At 49.0% G+C, this 22,523-nt stretch overlaps 1 protein-coding gene across 1 annotated transcript in view; it reads right to left on the reverse strand.

The window, feature by feature from the left end:
• Positions 1–22,523, reverse strand: part of LOC126529070 (serine/threonine-protein kinase SBK1-like) — a 108,413-nt gene that overhangs the window by 69,159 nt on the left and 16,731 nt on the right. The window lies entirely within an intron of this gene.

Consider the following 22,523-nt stretch of genomic DNA (forward strand, 5'->3'; position numbering starts at 1 on the left):
TACGTAGGGCAAACGGGGCGGTGTATCAATCAGAGACTAATAGAACATAAAAGGTCGTTAACCGGTGGACCGCCTTCTAATCTTTCTCTACATTGCCAAGATTGTAACTGCACGTCTAAGTTAGATAAATGCGCGATATTGTACAGGCACAACAATAAAGATACGCGTCTTACGGTAGAGGCATGGCATATCTATAATGGTGGAAGTGCGTGCGTGAGTCAGCCTTCGATTACTTTCCATAAGGAAGAGATTAAGTGCCTTAACAGTTATCTCTCACGTAGATCGGCACATGTACCCAATTGACACGTGGTGATACCATTCCAGAGCTTACGCAGGTGAGTCTTGTGTCTTCTTTCTTTCTTTTCGCCTCAGTGCTCCATTCGGTTGACAGTCGGCGTTCGTGTTGTCCACTTCTCTTGTGTCCTGTCTGCACGCCTCACCTTTTCTCGCATAATGGATGCAATGAAAATACGACTGCACAAAAACATTCATGTTCGTTCGGTGACGAACGCCATCCAAATGAGTATTCATGTCGAAGTGACCAGTGAGGTCGTAACAGGAGTTGTATCGGGTTAATTGCCGGGACAGTACCGGTTCCGGTGTGCACTAACGTATCACGTCAACAGGCAGGTGATAGCAGTGTTACTTCAAACACCACAGCTGCGCAGAATACGCGAGGGCTAAGCCTTGCGCTCACGAGACACATATACTACCAATATATGAGTAAGACTATTGCAAAACCTTAGTAAAATATGTAACAAAATTCACGTAATATATAAATTGATATATCAGGTTTGCCTGCTTTGGGTGCTTTAATGGATTCAGTTTACAGAACTGCAATATCTGTCCTTAGTGCAGAGCTACGAATTTGTAAACTTGCAGCTTCTATTTTTCTTTTTCAGACTTCGCAATTATTGAAAATTTCTTTAAAGAATGCAGACCCTAAATCGAGATTCCGCTGCCAACAGTCACTGGAATTCCAACTGTTTCTTTGAATTCATAATGGGAACAGCCCGAACAAGACGACGACGGAGTGAAATGACACAGGACAGCGCTCGTCCTGTGTCATTTCACTCCATCGTCGTCTTGTTCACGCTGTTCCCATTATGAATGTATACCAACTCGCCCAACTGTCCATTTTGTTTCTCTCAAACACAACTAATTCCATTAAAATTAGACAAGTGGTTACCTCAGGAAAGCATTTCAGCGTTTTACATGTGTTTGAATAGGCGGAATCCGCGTAGGTCGACTCCGTTTGGGAACTCGGGAAAGAAACTCATTAGGCTCGGATTTCGACCACGTCTGAGGCGTTACGAAACGGGTAGTTAACTACGTTGGAGAGCTAGCGCATAACGTGTTTACGAACTGCCGGAGCACACACATGGCAACGCTAGGTCGTCGATAGCTGGCAGAAAAAATTTGCTTCTTAAGGCGACGCTTCGCCCGTAGACGTCAGTGCTGCCCTTTCATAAGCTCTCTGATTGCCTGTGCTATTTCCGAGTCCGAGGTTTTGGGTGTACGCGTATGCCGGGACTAATGAGAAATGGTTCTGACGTCAGCTCCTAATTGTATTTGACATTTCGAGAGACACGGTCCCTGTTTCATTTCTGTCCCGGGCGTCGGTGTAATGCACTAAAATAGTCAGACAACCGCGCTGTATAATAACGGTATACTGGATATATATATATATATATATATATATATATATATATATATATATATATATATATATATATATATATATATATATATATATATATATATATATATATATATATATATATATAATAGACTCGTATACTTCACCGTTTACTGCCGTCTCCAGTAAACGGCGAACAACGATCCTCTGTTTACTTTTATCTCAGTAATGGAGAAGAGTGCACGTACAGTGTTCGCTCAGTACAGGTAAAGAGAAACACCAGGATTAATTATCCTGAACCCTTGTTCTCGGAACCGTAGTCCAAACTTTCACCTACGCGGAATGTTCAGCCACCGGCTAAAGAACTCCGGCGCACTTCAGCGGCTGCTGCAACCTAAGCAGCATGGGGCTTCAGCCAAGGACGACGACACCTGCCCCAACTACACGACCCCGATATTGTACCCCCGATATGTTTCGTTCAGAAAGTTAGGTGGGGTGATGAAATTATGAAATTTGGAGGGGCGAGTTGGACTCAGCTAGCGTAAGGCAGGGATAATTGGCGATCGCTGAGAGGAGCCTTCGTCCTGCTATAGTGGACATAAAGATAGGCCGATTGTTGGTGGACATGTTGGTGGCCACGTTGGTGGCGACGTTGGTGGCGACGCTGGTGGCGACGCTGGTGGCGACGCTGGTGGCGACGCTGGTGGTGGTTATGATGATGATGATGTGGGAGTATTGGATATAAGGATATAATTTTCTTGTGGAAAATCCCCGTTTCGAAACGCGTTGGCTCCGGGCTGAAGTGCTCCCCTGTCCACCGACTGTTTCTATCGTTGCCAGAACGTCCGTTCCTCGCGCAGAACCCTTCCGAACCCTGCGCTGACCTTCGTACGTGTTCGCCGTCAGGACCGCAGCCCCGTACACCGACGTCGTTCCAGATGTTTGCAACACGTGTTCCCACGTGTATAGGTTATAGACACGCGCGCGCACGTCACAGCCTCCTTTAGCCATTGCCAACGCGTTGGAAAAATGTTTGCACATTTCGCAAGCTCCTCAACTCGGAGCAGCTTGTTCTCCCTTCTGCAGACCGTTCGTTGCGAGTGGAAGAGAGCCGCCGCTTTCTCGAAGCCCTCGGAGAAAGAGAGGAGGCGGACAGGACTTTTTTCACCCGCCCTGTTTGCACCAGTTGTATATATACTTTTAAAACAATCTCCGGGCGCAGAGACGCCCGGTTACTTTTTCGGACACCCGGTGTGTGCCTCTGTAAACGTTTACGGCGTGGGGTCACGAGCGGGCGGTTTACACGGTGCAGTATTTCGGTCCCGTCCTCACTCTCGAATTTTGTTTTTTTTTTTGTGTCTTTATTTCGGTCGTGTTTATATCGGCATTGCGGCTGTTGAAAGGGGCACGTCCGCAGGGTCTTTGGAATAACAAAAAAATATGGGTTATTCTCCACGCCTTGTCGAGAGCTCTGTTTGCTCTGCTGGCGCTCAGCGGTCTCGGCTTGAGTCGTGCGGACAGCACTTTTTCAACCAGGTGCCGAAAAGTGGTTCTTATAGATAACCCCGTGCGACCCCTTTGTACATTACAATGCAGATTGCCTTGAATCCCACTTTTTTTTGTCAACGTTATCTCGGTAGAATTTAAAGGATCCTTCAACCACCGTTAGCTCGATGGCGAGCGAGGGTGGTTTCGTTCTCTCCACTTTCCCTACGGGCGCTCCCTCCATCCTCGCCGCGTACGTCCCTAGAAGACGCGTGGATACTACGTCAGTACCAAATGTCACGTTGGCGCTTTTTTCGCATTCGAAAACACCACTGAATCCTCGCTTATCCGGACTCCACGCTTATTCGGCAACGAGGGAACATGCCTAGGCAAGCAATATATTTTAGGGTGGCGACAACTCCACCAGATTCGTCACCAGATTTGGCGGGCCGCCATTTTGAATCCCGATTCCCAATCGCGATTGGGATTTAGGAGGGGGGGGGGGGATCTGATAAGCGCTATTCACGCTATTCACCACCATATCTGACAGGCCGCCATCTTGAATCCTAATTGGGGAGAGGGGCGGATCTGCAGTTTTTGAATCTCAAGCAAGACTTGAGTGTAGGCTCCCTATCGGCTACACACCGCTGTGGTGCAAAACTGGCTATGCACGATGGAGGTCGCTACGTGAGCTTGTTGACATGGCATCTCCTGCGTTGTTGTAACGCAGGCAGAATGACAGGGACACACACAGGAAGGCACATTCGTCAACGCACAGCGTTATGCGTTGTCTAAGAGAGGACTACAGATGGTTGAAAACAATCCGGGGTGCCTCCCTTGCGATGTGCATCATAACCATATCGTAGTTTTAACACGTAAGAAAAAAAAAGACGAATTTGATTTTTTTTTTTAGCTTTTATTCATATGTAGCCGTCCACATCTGCCTGTCTACATTTATATCTGCGTCTGTCCATGTTTGTGTCTATATATATACGTCCGTTCGTCCGCCTGTCAGAACCTGCGTGTATACTGCCTATGGTAAATAGCGATGGGGTAGGACCAACATATTGTGCGCAGAAAAATATCAACGGTATATACAGATACCAAGAGAAGAAAAAAAAAACGCAGTCGAAGGTGGCAGACTCCGGTAGGGTGAGGCGTCAAGAAATTCGACGTCTTAGCGTGGATTCGGCTGACGCAAGGCGAGGGGCGGCGTCAACAAGGCTGCGTACGTTTGTCCTGCTGTTCATTTAAGTGTAGCGATTATGACTACCGTTATTATGTTACATTTGTGAAAATAATAGACGTTGCTGGGCAAGTTGGTTTCGATGTACCGGATTCACGTGGTAATGATACAAAATAAGACCCATTAGTCCACGCCCTTAGAAAGCCATGACAAATTGTACTCATTCCGAGTGTACTGCCAAACAAAGAATAATGAGGGGAAATTTAGGTGATAACTTGCACGATTTGATAGAAAACAGCGATAGCAGAACACTATATCATTAGGTGAACTTTCGGCTAATCGCCCATTGTGTAGCGAAGTTGCTCCATGCGTGTGAAGGAGCGAGGCTCAATAATAAAGAGCATACCAGAGAATTAGTATCGAAACAAGCATAACTTTTAAGTTTCTTCAAAAATTCATTGGAATGAAATTCTTGATATAACGCGTTAGGCAGAAACCTATTGATAAAAAAGAATTGTTATCCAGGACTTGATATCAAAACTGAAAAGTGAACTGCAACGAAGGCTACAATACTCACTTTAGGCGTTCCCTTCAAAAGGGGGACCGTATATACTGTACATTAGACCATCGTATTGTTATCCCAATAGCACCAATGCGCTGAGATATTCAAAACTGTTAATTACATATTCACGTTGTTTGGCTGTCGTTCACAGCGTCGTACAAGGGCCGCTACATCGCATCGCCGAACACGTTCTTCTAGCTGGAGCCCGTTGTTTTGAAACAAACAGAAGCGCAGTTGGCTCAGGCGCAGCTTGAAGGTTCTCTCCGTTAGTATAAACACGCCATCTCGGCTGACCATAGACCTCTGTGGTAAGCCGGTGATGGATAACACAGTCTTTTGGCTCGGGATCGCAAAGTCAATGCACCAAACTATAAAAGCCTACGTGGCTCAACATTGAAGCCTTATCCTATCTTCAAACACAGTGGTATAACGTCAATGCAGTTAAAAACGGAATAGGCCTCGATCGCGTCATGCTTACAAAACAAAACAAAGTAACTAGGTTCACCAAGGTCTCCGAGTTCAGTGCGATCCTATAGCAAACGCGGTGAGTTTTGACTAAAGCCTCTTGTTAAGGACTGGGTGAGTCACTTCGACCTTCTGGTTCCAGAGCACATCAGCGTGATAAACACCCAGGCCACTTTGCCAAATACGTGTTGTAAGATGCTGATGGATCGTCTGGCCCTTCTGGCTTAGAGGCCCGAGGTGAAGGTTAAGGACAGCGTGAAGCCAAACCAACGCAGACTTGCTTGCTTTCGAACACTTCGGTACTCTGCAAGCGATAGCGAGATAATCTACGACAATTAGGCAATGCGAAAGGAAAAATGAACCAGCGCAAAGTGCGAGCAAGTGGCGAGGCATATAGGTTTATACTAAGTCGAATCCGTTTGCTCAGGCCTGACATCATCAAAAGCCGGGGCACCGTCGACGTGATGCCTTCCCACGTGGCTATAGGGTTAATATTAGCCTTAACAGCAGAACAATAAAATATTAGAAGTGTTAGAAGAAAAAAAAGCAAAGTTCAGTCTACCAGCAACATGCGAGAAATACAGTGGCGTACGAGGTCGTATTCGTCTGCGCAGCTATGGTGACGTCATCAAAGTATCGGAGGCAGCGTCCACGTGATACCATTCCCGCGAGGCTATGAGGCTAATGTTAGCTTCAATAACAGAATCCCTCGACTGCACCCGACGGAGGCGAAGACTGTTTAACCGTGGGAACGTTGGTTCCGGAAAGCTTCGTACTCATCGAGTAAAGCGGGATAGTTTACTTAACGCGCAACGCCTTTCGCTAAACTAACCGAACGAAGCCCGAAGCACGCAATTAGGGCGCCTCGCGTATTTATATATACAAGCTGTGACGCGCTAGAGCGAAGTCGCCAGTCATAAGGGGCGCGTCACGAACGCAGCTAATGACGTCAGCGGCATGAACGAAAAGCTCCGGAGATAAAGAGAAACGCCTAAGCAAAATAAATTAACGGTCTTCGCTTGGGCTGGTCCAGAGTCCGCTAATATTAGCTTCAAGATAATTCTCGACCCGCTTCTACAGAGAGACGCAAGGTGGTTGACGAGGTAAGTTATACGCTTTCGGCTATACCTGGAACCGAGGGGGCAAAAAAAAAAATATGACCCGAACGTTTTGTATAACTCGAAGCAGTTTACATAACGTAGCCCAACCTAGGCAGCTACACAGAAACCAACGCGAGGCTAGAAAAGACGTAGCTGAGCTGTGTGCCATTTCTGGCGATGCAAACAGCCGTGGACAAGGACAAAGGTTTGTAGGCCACAAGTGCTGCCAAAAGGGGAAAAAAGAAGAGAAACGAACAACGGCAGAAAAAAGGAGAGTAAAGAGAAAAGTTATTCCGCCGCTTAAGCTGTCAGTTATTTAACAGTAACTCCACACCCCTCAAAACAAATAAAGACAATTATGTAAATTGTACGACATCATCGCTCCCATGCTAGATGAACACCACTTGCGGCATCCGTAGACAGAAGCGCTAGAGTTCCAGCTAGTAGTTACTGCACGAAATTCTATGGTCCGAGCTAACTTTGGCCAAATATGTCATAGAAAAGTATGCCGTTGGACACCTAAGCACTTCTTACAAGTCGTGAACGCGAAAGCATTAGTGTCCGATTGAACGCCGCTGAGCAGTCCTTCGAGTTACGAACTCCTCGCGGGCAAACGAGCGCGCCGAAAAGCTTGGCGCGCTTTGATTTGGTCTCACCTAGTCGCCGCGAGAACGCAGGCGAGATCTTGCGCGGTCAAGGAACGCGCGGATAACGCAGGCTTCCGAGAGTGAGGGTGACGTGGCGTCGCGGCGATGCCCTCTCCCCTCGCGCTACACCTGGCGCGCTACTACGGCGGCAGGTGCTTTCCCCTTTCGCCCACTCGGCTCCGTCGACGCGCGCTCGCGACCTGGCATCGCAGCCAATGGGAATTCAGGTGCCGTTTCTCTGCTCACAGACGCCGCCTTTTTTTCCCGCTCAGTGAGCCATTTGAAGCTTTCGCATAATAAAAAAAATGAAGGTGAGAAACACGGTTATACAGTCGCAAGATGTAGTTATGTGACCTGTACGGCGTTGGGTCGTCAGACCTGCGACGAGCAAACTACGCAAGTTTTTAAATTATATCTTGTACCCTGTTTTCTTCATTTTTTTTTCTTTAACGGGTTGGCTAACAGTAGCTCGGTTCACGCGGTCTAGCTGCCGCAGCTAGACCGCGTGAAAAAGAAGAAGAGGTTATCGTGAGACGTTTAGTGCGAGAGCGGGTTGCCCACTCCTGGGACCGTATTTTTGTAACGATCCAATTTCATTTTTGCATTGGATGGATGGATGCAAAACTTTATTAAGGTCCTGAGGTACGCGACTCAGCGCGCTGCGGGCCGCTCCCACGTTGGGACAGTCAGGCCTTGCCCGACCGCCGCATTTTCGCATTGCCTTTTTTTTTAATTCTTTTAAGCCTTCGTCATCGGTTCGGACGTCGCGCAGCGCCACCGTTATCACCGGAATAGGTTATTCCGAACTACGAATGATAATAGAAAAATCGAACGGATCGTTGCCAAAACGGAATGCGAAATCGACCGTTACGAAATACAGCGCCTGGGATGGGCCTTTATGCATGCGTATGCGTCCGACCGATGGCGACTGCTGTTAAAGATAGTTTGGGTGTTTTGTTTTTTTCGTAAAAAAAAAAGAAAGCCTTATCTCGAGAACGCCCATTTTGAGTACACAGGAAAGGAGAAATTGCTTTTTTTTTTTTCGCGGCAAAGGTGATCTGCAAGACTGTCTGTCTGGTATAAAATATAATCGTGAGAAAAATGGAATCTCGTCGGAAGGAAGGAAGGAAGGAAGGAAGGAAATCAACATTATTCGAGGTCTCGCAGCAAATCATGACTTTCGTTCTCCTGAGAATCTCGTTGGAGGCAAACTTTTGGTGTACGTCTGCATTTTTTTTTTTTTTTTTCACAAGATTACCGAAAATCTAAATATCTCAAGAGTTTCGCCATAAGAGCGATTGCACGAGTGCAATAGCAACATGCTAAAATATTACACGACGTGGAAGACTCGTAGCACTGTAGTGGTAGTATGAACTGTGGTAAACATAAGCTGACTATAAGTAAAAACGAGATGTGCTAGGGGTGCTCTGTGTGAATCATGTCATCGGATAATTTCATGTATGTTTACTAATTAAAGCCAACGTCTTTCTTGGCGACTTTACCACCACTTTTCTGTATCGGGTACGTTTCGAACTTTGTTCCTGGCCCGATCCCGCAGATAGCGCACAGCCGCGCCAAGAAAGTTGCATCATTTTACGGTTTGAGCTCTGTTATTATTTCGCACATTTACTATTTAAATCTGAGAAGATTTAAGATAAATGCCATGCGTCGTCGGTGTTTTGTTTCGTGACATTTGTTTGTCGGCTGCCATTCTGAAAATTCTGGACGGTAATATTGTCAAGAATGTAAGATCTGGTCTGAGCAACTTTAGCGATAGAATGGTGAGGCAATATAACCAGCATATAGCGCATGTCATATAGCTTGGTATGATATATAGCATACACATGCCCAAATGTACACCGAACCTCACGGCGACGGCAAAAATTCGCTTGCAGTATCCAAATAATTGCTATCGCAATAAAGACCGCGGAAAATGAAAAGCATCGTTTACAACTGTGTGCGACTGTGCAATGAAAACTGATACCACAACCCTCAATTCTGCACCGATTAGGATCTGAAAGTAGATATTAAAAAAAAACTGGCTTATTACGCGCTGCTCTGAATTACACTACTGATTTGTGAACACGAGTTCCGTGCTGTGTTCACGTAAACAGTGTAGATAGCTGGAGTAAGCCAACCACCTTTTTCCGCTTTAAATTAGTGAATGGATCTGCCTAAACTTCATCCTTCTGGCTTCAATCGGCTTCGTGACTCATCATTTTAAACAAAGTGCTGTGTTCTAAATAATTAAATAAACATCATAAATTCTCTCCGGCGGCAGGATTCGAACACAGCACCTTTGTAATAAAGAGACCCCAATATTGAAACCATTACGCCAGAGACGCATGCAGCGGCAAAAGGCACAGCCTTACGCCTTGTGAATTTGTCGTCCTCAAACGAGCGCATCGAGGCGCTTGGCGCGTTTCGATTTGGCCCCCTCGACAGGCCGAGCCGCCGCAATCAGTAGCGATTATGCGTGTTCGTAGGCTGCTCCGCATTTAGACAAGCATAGATTGCTTAGAAACCCGGGACAGTGAAGGAAGATAACGAGTAATAAACAAAGCCGCAAGAACAACTCAAGCCGCAAGTGCGAAGATCAGACAAACGCTTGCACTAATCATTTCCGTGGTGGCTGAACGATCACAGCGCCGGAGTTATTTCTAATAATTATTCTAGGGAACTATGGGGAATTAATTATTCTAGGGAACTAAGGAACTATACACGACAGCGGCGCCGTCACGGTGAATAAAAGAAACAACTTTCGCCGCGACGCATCCTCTTGCGCGCGCATCCTGCCTTTACGTTGATGCGCTTGCATTCACTGGCATCAATGTCGGTGACAAGTCATGCTCTCGCGGGAAAAAGACAGCGCGTGGTCCCGGTCAGGCTATAAACGGCCACGGTGACCTTTCCTTTCTAAGTACTCCCGTGCAATGTTACTCAGTTTGCTACAAGCGACGGCAGAAAAACGGATCAGGCTCTTTCCTTTTATAGCAGACGACTTAAAAGCACCCCTTCCACCACCACCACCACCCCTCCCGATGTCACTACCGCGCAGTTCCTCCACTGACGTCACGGAAGGTCACCAGACAAGTTCGCCCCTTCCGTTTCCATTCCCTCTTGGCCTTGGCCTGACCCTTTTCCCCCCACTTCGCTCTCCCCAAACCTCCCATCCCCTCCCCTCCCCCCTCTTCCACCATTCCCTTACACTTCTTTTTTTCGTTCGTCTGTTTCGTCCACGTTGTGCGCAGGCGCACTCTTACCTTCTCGGTTATAGCTACATTTGTAAGAAAGGTTGGAATCGAAAACATGTAGCTTCCTTTTCTACCTCTCGTCTATCTCTCTCTCTTCGGGAATTTAGTGGGTGAGCTTCATTCTAGGTCCGCAATTAGAACGTGGTACCAGACGAAAGCGGTCATGCGCGTTCGGCACGACTGCAAAGCGGCGAGGCCGCTGCTGCGAAGCGTACACCCACGAGCTCGAAAGCCGGTGACGTCACGGGTTTCCGAGGAGCAACTCTCGTCGGCAACGTGTTGGATACGTGATCGATACGGATGCTGCACAAGGCGCTTGGGAGACCGGGAGGAGCGCGGAGAAAAGTGGGGGCATTTCAGGCTGCAGAACAAAAAGTAAAGGAAGTTAATAAAAGTGAAGATAGTGAGGAAGAACGGGTGAAAAGGCGAGAAATAAAAGGAAAGGGTGCCGGGGGGAGGTGAAGGCTGAGGAAATGGGTTTCGAGCCAACAGTGGTTTGCTGCCTTCGAGCTGTGCAGACGACGCAGCGGAGCAGACGACGCAGAGAAAAAGGGAGAAGCGAATGTTTGAAACGGAACGAAACGGAGCGCAGTACCTCCACTCTTTCCGAGCCCGCTTGCCTTCTTGTTTGCGTTAGATTTGTTCGCTCATTGTTTTACTTCGCTTCATCATCATTCGCTCCGGGCTCCTGGCGAAGCGGGAGGCCTGTTATAAATAGCGCGACGCGGACAGCTCTCCCCCACTCTTTCACTCCGCGCTACAGCGATGCCGGTTTTTCCCTGCGACCGGTGTTGCATGGAAGCCAATGGAAGCGTCGCATTTTCGTCTGCCCGCAGTCATCTGCTCGCACTGTCGTCTGCGAAATACTCGCTCTGGTGTGCGAAATCTGTATACCGGAGAAACAGAACGCGATATGTAAAAAAAAAAAAACTAATATGTCTATAGCTCGGGGGCAACGTCGGTTTTCCCATTCAAATTACGTATAACGAAGGAATTCCTTTGTTCAACAGCCACTGAAGCTTCTAGCATTCATTTTCTTTGCCCATAGAAGAAAATGTTCATGAGAGGAAGTTCAACCTCGGGAACTGAAATGCATCTGGATGGACAAATAAATTTGCGATATCCATTCTTCCGGCCTGTATGAATTTTCTTGCATTTAAAAGAGGTATTCAATATTCGCCGTCTCCACGAAGCAGACTTTAAATTTAAGTCAGTCATTTCATCCACAGAAATGGCAAAAGTCGGAAAAGTTTTGGAAGTGACAATTGAAGCATAATAGTTTCACAGCTTTGTAACTCGGGGATAAATACTACCGTACAGGAGACGAAACTGGTGGTTTATGCAGTAATCTACGTGTAGGACTGGTGCATCGTTTGAATGCTGCCGTCGCCAAAAGCTCTGCTTCTTAGCGAGCCTAGAACAAGCTTTAGCTCTGGAGCTCCTATCAAAATACACGAAACCGGGAAAAACGTTTTGCCCGACACCTGCTTCACGGAATTTGATAGGGTTTGTTGCATTTAAAGACTAGTCACGGTATGGAGGAGAGTCCTTATTTAGGCCAAACATTTATGTGTGAATTCTTGAAAATCGGAAAATTTCAAGAAACTCCAGTGTGAACTTTATAATTCTGTAAAATCGAAAAGGACTCCCTCAAGCCCCTGTAGTCATGCTGGCGGTCGCAGGCAACCGTCTTCCAACTTGCTATCTCAAGTACTTTCGAATGGCACTTTTATTTGAGCTCATAATTCCAGTCGCTCACTTGTATGCTACTCGTCTCTACAAGTGATGCCCAAAACACGGCGTCCATGACGTGTTTCCGGCTCTCGATTTGCGCTTCTAGCGCATTCGAGCAGCAAAAGCGTAGCCTTCGAGACCTGTTTGTTATCGAGAGAGAGAGAGAGAGAGAGAGAGAGTCGTCGCTGGGGCCCGGATTTGGACGCCTGCTATAACGCTGGCTCTGTCGTCTGCTACAAGGCGTGGGTCGGGTGGAAGATCGAAGAATTGCCCGGGAACACGCCCCGATAGTTCGGATGAGATATATATGGAAACGTTTGTAGACGCCACGGCACAAGTATCCTGCGTTGAGGGAGCACAGATGGGCTACTACGTGGGCGGACGCAAGTAACCTGTGGCGCAGTGGGGAAAATCTGGGGAAGGGGAGGGGACCGCTCGATTTGCTTCGCGCTCCCGTAGTTGGGCGGCGGTAGTGGGTCAAGGCCTCTTAGCTCTTGGCGTTCGCTGACAGTGGCAGACACGCCTCCCTCATCCGCGAAGGATATGCCCGACAACAACGTGGGAGGGTTAGCCGTGAGACCCGAGGAAGCTGCATCATTTCGAGTACAAGCTTTAGTCGTTTTTTTTTTTTATTGTTTATTTCTCAGGAGACACGCGATATCGACAAGTCGCACACGTCTGCACACACTCGGAGAAGCGCGCACGTCTGGTACAAATATAGCGCCCGTCGTCTGCTTTTCTTTTCCTCCCTCTTTTACTGTCACGAAAGGCCTCGGATTCCAAGACAGAAGACGAGCCAAGGATAGTTCGTCGAGATTGATCTTGGCCGTTTATAGGGCGCCCAACTGAAGTTAGATTCGTTTCCTGTCAACAACAAGCTTTCTGCCGGTGTGAGCCAGCTTATTTTTGGAGCTCCGCAGTGTCAATCATGACGGTTTGTATTCAGTATTACCGCGTGCGGCGAATGAATGAATATATTCGAATTTTCCCGGCACAACAGTGGAGTGGAATAAGGTGTCCAACAAGAGAGTAACACATGATTCGTTCTTGAATTTCGAAATATACCTTCCGAGACAGTATTTTCTTCTGGTCGAGATAGTCCGTTTCCCTCTTTTTAATTAATATTTTTTTCATCATAGGTTGCGCCGGCTTTCACTTATTTTCGCAATAATTTGACTGTAACGAAAATAATCAGAATGACGACGCCAGTCATGTTTCCTTTTTTTCCATTTACGTTCACGGTAACTTGTTTCATAATGAAAGCTCTCTTGCCTTTTTTCGGTGCACTTACATGTGTATCACGCTGCTAAGATCTTTCATAAGATCGCCGTACTTACATAAACAAATAAATAAGCAAACAAACAAACTCTCGGAAAATCCCAAACAGGTCAGTAGCCTTGATATATATGGTGGACCGACGGACCTACGCATTTGTGGTCAAACGCAACAGGGGTATACGACGGCGATAAAAGGCATTCAGTATAGTTTCCTTTTCTCGAGAAAGTCGGCTCTCTGCACTGTCACGAGATCTCCCGAGAGAGCCGGTATAACGAGGTGTTACGTACGGGGCCTGAATTCGGAGCAACTGAGATTTGGGGAAATTTGGAGCGTGAGACAAGTTAAACGTGTCGAGCCGGCAACACCGACGTGGAACTACACGGCCGACCGAGCCCGCGTACCGTGAAAGCCAGTCCGTCGTGCGCGTAGCAGTGTGCAACACGGCTTCGCTGGTTGACATCATGGCGGCTAGCCAGCCAGTGAGGCAAAGACGAGAGGTGCGGTGACCCAAGGCGTACGTTGAAAGCGACGGGAAACCAGCAAGCTGATTGCAATATACACAGTAAGAGGTTTTGCACCCTTAATGGTGTTTGCTTGTCCCTTGAGTAACACCCCTACCGCTATAGGACGTTTAAAATTTATAGAGGACGTCAAAGGAACTCTAGCTAGACGTGCGACGAGAAAAGACGCAATTGAAAACTATGTAAGCATTCTTACAGCCTTGGGCGCACAGAGAAACTCGACAGGAGAATTTGATAGCGGCATATTTGAAACTTAGTTTAATGCACTTTTATGTCGCCTGTCACAGCTGTCATCCTTTTTACTTCCAAGGAAAAGTCGGCAAACAAAATACCATCATTGGTTCCCACCAACAATTTGATCTTAACCCTTAAACGTGAGGGTGTTTGCCATGGGACAACCGAACACCCTTTCTGCACTCATAAAGGTGTAAAAATCTTTAGAGTGTACGTTGCGAGAGCGGCGGTTACGCTGCGTAACTGTCGAGACGGCAGATGCGAATGGAGCGTGCGGATTCAGGGGCGGACAGCGAGAAAGGCGGCATCAGTATAGTTGTTGGTTCTCTGAATGACCCAAGTCCCGCAGATGTAGCTCGGCCGAATGCAGAGACACACGCAGGAGGCTCGAACGCATTGACAGTCTCCCAAGACGATTAATATTGCAGGGCCTCCGTGATCCCTTATCGCCGAAACTTTCCAGTTCGCAGTTTTCGCCCGTAGGGTGATTCGCAGTTTCACCCGAAGGGCAGCGCCTCGGCAGCGACAGCGGGATATGTTAGAATACTGCACGAAATGAGACTCGTATTTTGATGGCCAGTATATAAACTGCGGTAAACAGCCGCGTTGTAACTGAACACGCGTGGGGTAACGCGCTCAAAGGCACGCGCAGCCGGAATTCACTCGATGACGCCCCGAGCACTCGCTGTCACAGCGCCGACGAGACGACGATCGCCAGTTGGCGGGGAGGCGCGCGAGCTCGTCCCGGAGCGAACGTTCCGTGCTGCCGCTCCTTCTACCGCTTCACCGTCGTCGCACCTCCCGAAGCTCGGGAGATCACGTGACCTCCAACACCGCGCGCGCGCGGGAACGCCGCGCGCATCACGGCACCACGCAGCCCTCGCGGCTCGCCTTCGCTGTCGTTCTCCATAGCACCTGCACGTCACGTGACCTCCAACACTCGGCGTGCGGGACCCGCGTGCAGTCGGTGCAGTCCCAGTTACTGTAGCAGTAAAACGCTTTGTTGCTGGTCGACCTTCGGGCACACGACATTGGATCATGACAACTATTCTTTATTTCTTCCTTTCTTTATTTCCTTAAAGACCCCACACGGGGTATTACATAAGGGGTGGGATTAAAAAAATAGTTCAAACAATATTAGTTAAGGTGAGACAATCGCTGACACTTCCTACATGAATGCAGATGAACTGGTGGTGGCAGCGATGTCGTAAGGAAGGCCGTTCCAGTCTACGACTACACGAGGAAAAAAATATCTTGCAAGATGTTTTTTACACAGCTGGTGTGACGTCACTCTAGGTCACGTGGTGTGACGTCACGTAGCGAGGTCACGCTAAAGGTCAATTGTGCCTACAACCACCTCGCCACGGAACGGGCTGAACTGCGACCTAAAGCAAAAAAAATTAAATTATGGGGTTTTACGTGCCAAAACCACTTTCTGATTATGAGGCACGCCGTAGTGGAGGACTCCGGAAATTTCGACCACCTGGGGATCTTTAACGTGCACCTAAATCTAAGTACACGGGTGTTTTCGGATTTCGCCTCCATCGAAATGCGGCCGCCATGGCCGGGATTCGATCCCGCGACCTCGTGCTCAGCAGCCCAACACCATAGCCACTGAGCAACCACGGCGGGTGACCTAAAGTAGTATTGCTTCGCAATAAAAGAAGACGAAAAAGTGACAGTGCGCGATTTGGGGCGAGCGACACTTAATGAATGACCTGCGCGATGTGATGTTCGTGTCAGCGGTGAAACTTATAGTGCGATGGCGAGAGGAGTGTAAAAAAATTGTGAAATAATGATAGGCTGGCGATACGAAAGAGTTGGTAAACCGGAGTCGGCTTTTAAGGACTATACGCTGATGCCGTAAGAATGTGCTAAGTGAATGAACCTGTAGCGCGATTCTGCACGGCTCCAAGGACGGTAGTACGGTGAATTTAAGGCAGGCACCAGATAGCAGAAGCGTATTCAAGTTTAGGTCTGACGAACGATTTGTATGCTAGTAGTCTTACGCGGGGAGGAGCTTTTCGTAAGTGGCGTTTAAAAAAATCTGAGCTTTTTGTTAAGCAGATGTTATAACGTTGTTGACATGCGAACACCAGTCAAGGTCGTGAGAAATAACGATGCCTAAGTATTGGAAAGATTTAACTGGTTCAATAGGCTTGTTTTCTACTACACAAGGGAATACGAGAGGATTTCGACGGCGGGTTACTGACATAACATAGCATTTAGAAGAATTTAGTAGCATCAGCCAGTCATCACACCAATTCTGAATATTGTTTAGGTCTTTCTGAAGCAATATTTGGTCACTGATGTTATAGTTATAGTACGATAGACAACACAATCGTCAGCAAATACGCGGATATGACTGGAGACACATTAAGTGGTAGATCATTAATATATATGAAGAACAGGAGGGGTCCTAGCACAGAGCCCTGCGGATATATTATATAATGATATAATGACCCCCTAAAACCACCACGAAAGCCAACAGCGCTGGGCCCACTTCAGAGAAATTCCGTCGATACAATGTTTCCCGATTACGGACAAGCAATGAATTTTGTGATAACATATATATAGACGGAGACGTGAAATTCGACCCCTTCCCCCCCCCCCCCCCCCCCCCCCCCCCCCCAAGGCCACCTCCAAGGCTCCACGAAGCGGATGAATAAGACGCTGTAGCTCATGCCCAAAATAAATAAATAAAGACGGGCGAAAACTTCGCACAGCAATCTCCACCAGTATGCCATGGTACACTTAGATTGTGATACCTCGACAGTTACGCGCGCGCGCGTATGTATGGTCACGGGCAACCTTACACACTTATTTTATCCAAGCGACATTTGCATATCTCCTACGTGCACACTGTGCATACAGTGTGCATATAGTGTGCTATATACACTATATACACTGTGCATACAGTGTGCGTATAGGAGGTATGCATATAGGAGGTATGCATACCATATATATACATACCTCCCATATATATATTCAAACCTCCTATATGCACACTGTACATACAGTGTGCATATAGTGTGCTATATACACTGTGCATACCTCCCATATAAGTATTCCCATATGCACACTGTGCATACAGTGTGCATATGGGAGGTATGCATACCACATATATGCATACCTCCTTGCACACTGTGACGGCTAGTCGGGTGCAAAATCTGCATGGCAACCAAGATCGGAGACGCTCAAACCGCGCGGTTCGCCGTAAGCCGGAGGCTTCCGCGCCCCCGTATATACCATTAATTTAACGACCCCCGAGCAATCGGCCGTTCATTAAACAGCGCGTTAGCGCGCCCTCGATCCACTGCCGGGACTAACTAAACTAACGATGTGGTAAAGCCCACCACGTGACCGCTAACGGTCTACCCGCGGGACCACGCCCGTGTGCGCGACCGTCACTGTAACGGCGAGCACCAGGAAGCGCACAGATTTGTCGTCGTTGTCGTCGTACACTGATTTCGTTACACGTGTCTAATTTTCATCGGTATCAGATCGCGAGTTCATTATAACCGTCTTGTCACGCAGCTTGACCGATGACAGTGTAGAGGAAAGGTAAAAAAAATACAAGAAAAAGAAACAAAAGGGTGTTCAGTAGCATTCAGAATGACCGGCCTGGATATGTATACTCCGTTTCACCGATTCCGTGCAGTGGAGCGAAAGCTAGGCAAAACGCGCCAGCCGCGTAAGAACGGGAAAAGCACGAGGCGATCACGTTGCAATGCCGAGCACGTGATCGTGGGCCCGCTTCCAAGCCGAGGCGGCCGCATTCCAATGAAAGCGGAATGTCAAAAAGAAAACGCCCGCGTATACCAGGCTCTATGCTGTACGTTTAAAAAAAAAAAAGAAGCATCTCGTCGTAAATGGATCAAACCGGCCGCCCCCACGAGTTACCCATTCGCAGACGCGGCCCGCGAAGCAGCTTTTTCTGCATTGCACAGTAATAGTGAGGCGTAGCATAAGCAAAGGCCGACCTGGCCACCTTCAAACGAGGAAAGAAAAAGGAGGAAGGAAACCTACAAAAGTAAACAAAAATGACACGAACCCGTCACTACTCCAGGTAGCAATTACGTGCTCCAACGGCGTCACCACCCCGCCCTCGCCGCTGAATCCATTACGGCAAGTGATGTCACCTTGGGCGGGGTCCAACTTAGGCACACGTACACCGCGGAAGAGCGCGCATTCGGGTCGTAATCGCGGAGTGGGCGCAGAGGAGGCAGTGCGCGTTGTAGTACGTGGCGGGTACGTATTAGTGAAAGGATCGTTAACCTTTCCACCAGAACGTGATCTGCTCTAGCGTGCGACAAAAAACGAGGGGGGGGGGGGGGGGGGGAGGTCTGGCAGTGAAACTCGTCCTCTGGGATTAACCGCGTTCTTCTGCAGACCCCAGTGCAGCGTCACGTGCTCACCTTGACCCGCAAAGGCCAACACGGTGCTTTGATTTATCAGAGTAAATCGGCGGACCAGGTGGCGCTGCCCCGGCAGAACGGCAGCACCATCTGGCGATGCACTGCCGAGAATGCGGTAATTAGACCGGAGGGTGTTCCGGAATGCAGTGCATGCATTTGGAAAAAAAGATTTGCCGATCGGCTTGCCAGCGAGATTATACAAAGCCTTTGCCATCAATAGGCTGAAAAAACAGCGTGTCAGTGTGCCGTCAGTCTCACTTCCCGAACGAAAGGTTACCTCCGTGTGCCGTGCCACGTGTGACGACAACGGAATGACACGTCGGCGCGACGACGACGTGACAGTCGGCTGCACATGTGCGCTTCATTTTCCGCTAGTTTACGCCCACGGAGGGCAGGTACACCCAGGAGCAAAAGTATACGGACCACAGCGTCGCCGAAAGAAAAAACAGTATTTCTCCGTAATTAACATCCATAAACGAAACTGATGGGTGCACTGGGTGTACATTAACTGACAGAGCAGAACATTAGTTTTACTGCGCAATGCCTGGTCCGTATACTTTTGCTCACGGGTGTAGGTCGTCCAACCATTCGGTTTAGGATTACGAATACAGTCAAACGCCCTTTTTGGAGCGAAGCCTCCAAAATCCTTCGTTATAAAGGTCGCTTCGTTATAAAGGTCGCGTACCGTACACCACTCACAATAGAGCAGGCTGCGATTTAATTCAGCACGAATTCGACAGAGACGTCATGAAATACGTCGCTAAAAACTTTGTGCATACTGTCTGACAGAATGTGCGACCGCAGCCAACCTCATTGCAGCGACGTTCCCGGCATGCTGCACGGTGAAACGCAGGAGACATACGCAGCGCAATGCCGAGATCGTCGAACGACGCTGTGTCGACTGACTCCCCTTGCCGTCAAAAAAACCTTGGTTCGTTTGCAGGATCTCGACCTTCATATCACTGTTGTTGCCTTCGTCGACATTCAAGCTCTCTCTGCCGTGGATAGGATTGAAGACGTCCTCGGTCGTCATCAAGTGCGACGTGTTCGTCAGCCGTCGACCGCAACCCGCTGATGCGTCACCGACAAGCATAGCGTACGAGTTGAGAGCGATTCCTGGAGCTTTGCAGCAGGGCTACTTCCGACTTCGGCTGCCTTGCGACGTGCGTTGCGCGTTGGCGCAAAGCGCACCTCGGTGACGTCAGCGGAGCGCAGTGACGTCACTGCTACGCGGAGTTCGTTGTAAAGCAAGACAAATCAGCCGTCGGGGGACGCCTAGGTTCCTTCGTTGTACAGGCGAAATTCGCTGTAGTGATGTTGGTTGCAAGGTCGCTCGCACACCGCATGAAAGATACGGATTCTGCCGGGACGTAATCGACACTTCGTTATACAAGGTGGTTTCGCTGTAGTGGATTTCGACTATAGGCGGTGTCCAAAATAACTGACGTCTACACCATTTAGAAATGGCGCTCTCCGCCATTTCTTAAACGGGTATATGCTCTCTCCGTATCCCTAAATCCACTTTTTCTTCTTTCCCCTCATGCAGTGTAGCAAAACGTACTTTCTCCTGGTCAACCTTTTCGCTTTCCTCTCTCTCTCTCTCTCTCTGCCTGCTCGCCGATTGACAGAAACAAAAGCAGATCGGTTATGAATATCTCTGTACAGTGGGCACAAATAGTGATGCAGATCTGGTTGTCCTTGGCGCAATGAATTTCAGCTCTGACACGTTGATGACGTGTGCTGGTCCTGTCAGGCTTCGGCTTGCGAATAAACTCAGTTGTAGTCGAGCAACGAGTCCTGTCCTCCCTTTACGAGCTGCGTCTCTTACGCTAACGCGTGTTCAAACGGCCACAGCCAGCTTTCCCGGCAACGAGTCCTTCCTATAGGAACGAGGAAACGCAACAGTCGATGCCTCTCTGGGTAGGGAGGCGCATGAACCTGTGCGACCGGCCAGCCAAGCACCCGTCGCTCCTGATACGCTTACAGCCCGAGGACAGCATCCTTCCGAGGCTCCGGCTACCCTCAACGCAGAGATTATGATGATGATGATGATGACGACGACGACGACTTATTGGCATCCCCTTTGAAACGGGGCGACGACGTCACCCAGCCTGCTTGGTTTAATCAGGTATGCTATACACGCTTTTCATTCTAGCATTTCCGCATGCATCTCCGTAGTCTTTTTTTTTTCTCTTCCCCAATACTTCTCCACCTAAGTTGTACCGCTACCTATGCCTGTAACGGATCCGGTCGTATCAATCTCTTCCCTGCTTTCTTTTTGGCCAATACTCTAACGTTTTTTGCTTATCTCGACTACTGACCGGTTGATCCTTCCGTACAATTTAAATCCAAGCGCTTCTGGAAGTTGTAAGTAACCTATACGGGTCTCACTGGGCGAATTCCTTTGCACTCCATCAAGCTGAGTAGTCTACGGGTTTTCGCCGCAGCATAGGAGGAAAACCACTTACAGTGCCCTCTGGCGCGCACAACAGTGTCTCCTGTTTCAAGGACAGAAAGCGTCCGCACCTTCTCACTGCCGGTCACTTCGAGGCAGTGCACGTCCCTGCAACACTTGGACATCACGGAAAAGCTCTGCGACGTCAACAGACGTGCACAAGCGCCTAGACTAGCGCAACGCAAACGCAGGCAACGACCGGGACACCCACGCGCACGCAGTCCCGCAACATCCCATCTGGTTCGTCGTTCACAGCAGGGATACCTGCACGCCGAACGAGCGAGCTCATAAAAAGCCAGCGAATATAGAGATGCAGGGCACGATGACGCAAGCGAGCGAAACTTCGGCTGACGAGCGACACTCGGGACGCAGCGCCCCCACAAAACAGAACAAGAACAACACACGGGGCCCCGTGTTCCACTGACTCTCAGTGGCACGGCAGCCGTCACTCTCCTCCACCAGACTATTTTTAATGGGTTCGACAGGATCCCGCAGCCGGTGCTGACTCACGCGACACTCGTAGGCACACTTTCTCGCAGCTCCGCGGCCGCCAGCGGGAAATAGAATGAACATAAAGAGGAAAGATAAACAACACGAAACGAAAATAAAGAAAGTCGGCGGATTTATCAAGGGGAAGGGGGGGGGGGATCGGGGTGAGAGGGGTCGAAGAGTCGAGCTCGCCCCGTTCGGACAGCGCGTTTACCCCCCGGGAGAAAGACCACGACGAAGACGAGTCGGAGGTCCCGTGGATCGAGACGAACGTCACCAGGTTGTGTTGTAGGTTGTGCGTCTCCGTCGACCGCCACTTCCGACCTCCAAGAAGCGGCTGGCCTGCTCCCCCCTCTCCCTCGCGCGTCCCCAACTGTCCGAGATGTTCTTTTCTCAGAGGTTCGCGACGCTGTCTTTCTTATACCGCGTGCCTGGACTAAAAATACTCCGTCGCCGCCACAGCCGGCCATGCAACAAACACAGCTTCCATTTTGGCACGACCACCTCGCCGCGTCACCCGCACCTCCTCTCCCTCTATATAGAACACCTCGCGTATGTCCCCTCTCTCTCTCTCTCTCTCTCTCTCTCGTCGTGTCTCCTAGCTCCGTCTCCTGCCTGCCGTGTGTCCTCCTCGTCTCTTCAAACCCCTTCTGCTCTACTGGCGGTGGCCGCCCAAAAAAGAAACAAACCCGTGGAAAACAGCGCTGGCGGTTGCGACGGGGTTTGGGAACCACGCGACGCACGCCAGTCGCGTTCCCCTCCCCCTCCTCCCTCTCTCTCTCTCTCTCTCTCTCTCTCTCTCTCCTGGACGAGTTATTTCGTAAAAAGCGAACGAGCGATTACGTACACGTCAAGTGTTTGTGTTGTCACCGTCGCCGCTGTTGTTGCGGCAGTCCGTTCGAGGCGATCGCGGTTTTTAATGAACGTCGCACGGCGAGCGTTACGAGAAATCTGGGGCCCGATTTGCGAAGCCTTATTTATCCCTTCGTAAGGTTTCCTTGCCATTTGCCCCCCGTGTTTGCTTCGGTCCAGCGTCAGGATTGGCTGGAATTCGCT

The sequence above is a fragment of the Dermacentor andersoni genome, chromosome 8 (genome assembly GCF_023375885.2).
Source record: "Dermacentor andersoni chromosome 8, qqDerAnde1_hic_scaffold, whole genome shotgun sequence".
Taxonomy (NCBI): domain Eukaryota; kingdom Metazoa; phylum Arthropoda; class Arachnida; order Ixodida; family Ixodidae; genus Dermacentor; species Dermacentor andersoni.